Source organism: Penaeus japonicus, unplaced genomic scaffold (genome assembly GCF_977035675.1).
Source record: "Penaeus japonicus unplaced genomic scaffold, GWHDUDI00000001_assembly GWHDUDI00000029, whole genome shotgun sequence".
Taxonomy (NCBI): domain Eukaryota; kingdom Metazoa; phylum Arthropoda; class Malacostraca; order Decapoda; family Penaeidae; genus Penaeus; species Penaeus japonicus.
In genome coordinates, this window is record NW_028234431.1 from 29554919 (window position 1) to 29559918 (window position 5000).

The following is a 5000-nucleotide window of genomic DNA, read 5'->3' on the forward strand; positions in this document are numbered from 1 at the left end:
GAAAAAAAAGGATGTTTAACGTTACGGTATCCTAGATGGTAACAGATTGACGTCGGGAAGATCTAACAAGTCGGAGAGATCACCGAAATCAATCGCAAACTAGAGTGTCGGCTGCTCGGAAGGGGCGAGTGACGGAGAACCGATTGAAGAATCTACGAGGCTTCACCTCAGCCGTCCTGAACTGCCGAACCGGCTTGCGTCGCTCGCTCGTTCAAGAGTTTTCTTGATCGCTCGTTTACGGTCGTTGTTGGCGCGAACAGCCGTCTCCGGCCTTCCTTTTCTTTATTCTTGAATTTGTTCCCATCAGTGTTTAGCTTTAATATTCAACATTACGTGACGGAGAGAAATGAGTAGATCTCTTTGAAACCAGATCGAAAGGATACATACATACATGCATATATATATATATATATATATATATATATATATATATATATATATATATGTGTACATATATATATATATATATATATATATATATATATATATATATATATATATATATATATATATATGTATATATATATATATATATATATATATATATATATATATATATATATATATATATATATATTTTTGTGTGTGTGTGTGTGTGTGTGTATGTATATGTGTACATATGTATATATATATAACTATATATACTGCACACACACACATATAAATACATATATATATAATATATATGTATATATACATATATATACATATATATATGTATGTATAGACATATTTGTATATACATACATACACATATATATATACGCATACATATACACATACAAACAACACACACGCATATATATACACCATGTATATACTGTAAATTTGCACACAAACATAGACATATTAGAGCATTACCTCTTGATTAAAAAATGAATACACAAAACTATTCTAATGATAAAAAAAAGATGTCAAAATAATTGGAAACTGGCAACCCCTACATAAAAAAAAGCACAAAGAACATATCTCTTCAGAAGGATTTTCATAATTTAGCAAAAGGTCAAAGGTCGGAGCAAGAGAGGGGGGGGGGGTGAAAGGGGGAGGGGGGAGAGGGGAGAGGGGGTCAGAAAACCCTTCCTTCGGGATGCAAGTCTCTGATTGGTTGAAAGTCGGGAATTCAGCCAATCAGCACCTCACACGTGGGAGGGAAAGTCGACGTTTTATCTTATGTGTCGCTACTGTTTATTTTCCGTCTTTGATTCTTTGACTAAATATAACTCCTTCTAGTGATAGAATGCTGATGGTGATTGACGTTTTATCGCTCTACTTTTATTGATCTATTTGTCTACGCCTTTTGTACATATCTTAAAGGCTCATCATTGGGCGAGCGTAGAATCTACAGGTATACAATATGGGATATATTGACCTTCTTGCGGTATCTATTTTCGGGAAATGTAATCTTGTTGAATATCGATCAATCTCGAAGCAATAAAGAAAAATATTCGAATTTTTGCCATGGAAAAAAGCATGACTGATCAAACAGAGGCTGTCCGAACTTTTAAAAGGTCATGAAGGTCGCTCTTCAATAACCTATATTTTCCCTTATTCTGACCAATAGGCTACTTTGTTCTTTGCTTTTGACTAAGCGGGCAGTTCTTTGCCTGATTTCAAAGGATGAATTACAACATCATCTCTAATTCTATCTCATAAATCTAGAAAAAAAATGTAAGATAAGAAATGAAGGAAAACAATAAAAAAAGCAAACAACCTACATCCAGTAAAATCCAATAGCATAATTGCTCATTATTTTCAATGCGTCGATTTGTTTTGATTTTTTTTTGTATTTATCTGATAATGCCTTTTATCCATTTATTTATTGGATAGAATACATGTTCCAAATGATTCAGAGAGAGAGAGAGAGAAAAAAAAAACGTTGCATATTTTTTTTTTGTTCAATTTATTCTTAACAAAATAACCGAAGTAAATCTCATCTTCTCTCATCAACATGGCCGTTGAATGTGACCAACCTGTGTTTCCGTCAATGCATATCTTTTTAATAAAAACAAAATACCTCGCGGCATAATTTTTCGCTCCCCCTTAAACACACACACTCTCTCTCTCTCTCTCTGTCTCTCTCTCTTTCTCTCTCTCTCTCACCCACACAGTCTCTCTTTCTCTCTCTCTCTCTTTCTCTCTCTCACACACACGCGGTCTCGCTTTCTCTCTCTCTCTCTTTCTCTCTTTCTCTCTCTCTCACACACACATACAGTCTCGCTTTCAATCTCTCTCTCTCTCGCATTCTGAATCTCACTCCCCCTTCTCCCCCCCCCCCTCTCTCATACACATAGTCTTGCTTTCACTCACTTTCTCTCTCTCTCTCTCTCTCTCTCTCTCTCTCTCTCTCTCTCTCTCTCACCTACAGTTAATCTCTATTTCTCTATCTCTCTCTCGCACACACCTACAGTTAATCTCTCTTTCTCTATCTCTCTCTCGCACACACCTACAGTTAATCCCTCTTTCTCTATCTCTCTCTCGCACACACCTACAGTTAATCCCTCTTTCTCTATCTCTCTCTCGCACACACCTACAGTTAATCTCTCTTTCTCTATCTCTCTCTCTCGCACCTACAGTTAATCTCTCTTTCTCTCTCTCTCTCTCTCTCTCTCTCTCGCACCTACAGTTAATCTCTCTTTCTCTCTCTCTCTCTCTCTCTCTCGCACACACCTACAGTTAATCTCTCTTTCTCTATCTCTCTCTCGCACACACCTACAGTTAATCCCTCTTTCTCTATCTCTCTCTCGCACACACCTACAGTTAATCTCTCTTTCTCTATCTCTCTCTCGCACACACCTACAGTTAATCCCTCTTTCTCTATCTCTCTCTCGCACACACCTACAGATAATCTCTCTTTCTCTCTCTCTCTCTCTCTCTCTCGCACCTACAGTTAATCTCTCTTTCTCTCTCTCTCTCTCGCACCTACAGTTAATCTCTCTCTCTCTCTCTCTCTCTCTCGCACCTACAGTTAATCCCTCTTTCTCTATCTCTCTCTCTCGCACCTACAGTTAACTTCTCTTTCTCTCTCTCACAGTCTTCATCTTATCCCCCCATCAGTCTCTGTCTCTGTCTGTCAGAAGCGATAGAACATCTTGTAATCTCTCTACGTCAATTTCTTTCTGAGATTCTGAGGCCATTACTATCGGAGACTGAAAAAAAAGAAAGAAAGAAAGAAAAAAAAAAACACTTACCAATAAGGTCGATTTTTTTTCCTCAGTATTTTTAGAATTGATTTAGAAACCGTCGGACTGTTTATCGCAGCACTTAGAGATATTGAAAGATATAATATAAAACTTCTGGTTCTTGATATACAAGACTGTAGGTCAGTTACGTGTTGAAAGGTCTAATTTGCTATAAAACACAATGCGATCATAAAGATAACTAGTTATTCCTAAAGATAGATAAAGGTAAATAGGTAGGTATGTATATAGATATAACTATACACATAATGTATCTGAATTATTTGAATAAATTAGAAGAAAAAAAACAATATATATATACATATATATATATAATATATATATATATATATATATATATATATATATATATATATATATATATATATATCTGCGCGCACTTGAATGTCTATACATGAAGAAATCTACCCCCACAGTGCACCTATCATCCCCCCCCCTCCCCCTCCCCTCTCCCCCCCCCTCCCCCCACTTCAGAATTCTATAAGTGAAGAATCTCTTTCGCCATCCCAACATTTATTACAAAAAATATATACGATAAAAGAATCGAACAAGATAACATTCTATAGATATGCTGTCCTACGTGAGACATTGTAAACCACTATGAGTATACACATAAGATTCTCAAAATCAGTACATAAGGTATTACATAGCGTGATGTGTGGACAGAAATAATCAAATACTTAACCCTTAAAAGCCCCACGAACTGTTTACAGTATAAATTGAATGAGGTCTCGCCCCACGGCCTTGCAACATCTTCAACTGAGATCTATTGCAATAATCCATCAGAGATTTATACCAATAGGGTTCTGTGAAGACGACTGGGCATTCTAGTTCACGGACTCTCAGTAATTCTGTGTGTGAAGCTGAGGACTTAGTGGATTCTGTTCATCTCGTTCTGGATTACTGATCCTATTTGCAACATTGCTTGCATGGGAGAGTAATAGCTTGCAGCAGATTGCCCTTCTTTCCTTCCCCTGACTCAATTGCAGGAAAGCGAGACTGGTAGGTTGGGGGAAATTCTTCATGTGATACATACATACATAAACACATGCACACCCACGCACACACACAGGAATGCACGCACACACACGCACACTCACACGGGCACAGGCACACACACACACACACACACAGACACACACACACATACACACACACACACACACATGTGTATAATGTACGTATTATCATATAGGCATGTGTGTGCATAAATTTCTACATTCGTCCGAAGTACAACGAGAATCACTGTCTCGCGAGACAAGATAGGATATCAAGTTGACGCAGGTATTCCTTGCCTCCTATCACCGACACACACTAGATAACACCAAGGCAGGAGGTGTGATAACAGGCAGATCACACATCCACCACGCTCGTGTCACGTTCCGTTGTCTGATCTGACACACCCTGCCACGCCTCCTCCGTCTCCTCCTCCTCGCCTTACCCCTCCCTCCCTCCCGATCTCTCCCTATATCTCCCTATCACCCCCAATTCCTCCCTCCCTATGTCTCCCTATCCCTTCCCACTCTACCCCCAACCCCCCCTCCCTCCCTATGTCTCCCTATCCCTTCCCACTCTACCTTATACCCCCTCTTCCTCCTCCCCCCCCCCCTCCTCTCCACCGCCCCTCGGAACCTCGACAATATCACCAAATCTGAACAACAGTGCTTGAGAGTTTTGTCGGCGACCGATAATGCGTCGTCGTGTTCAAGGCATTTTCTCATGGGGACCTTCGTTACGAGGTGGCGAAACGGGTCACGGTTTCGGAAATGTCGAGGTTCGAGCTCGGACTTACGAAGCACGTCA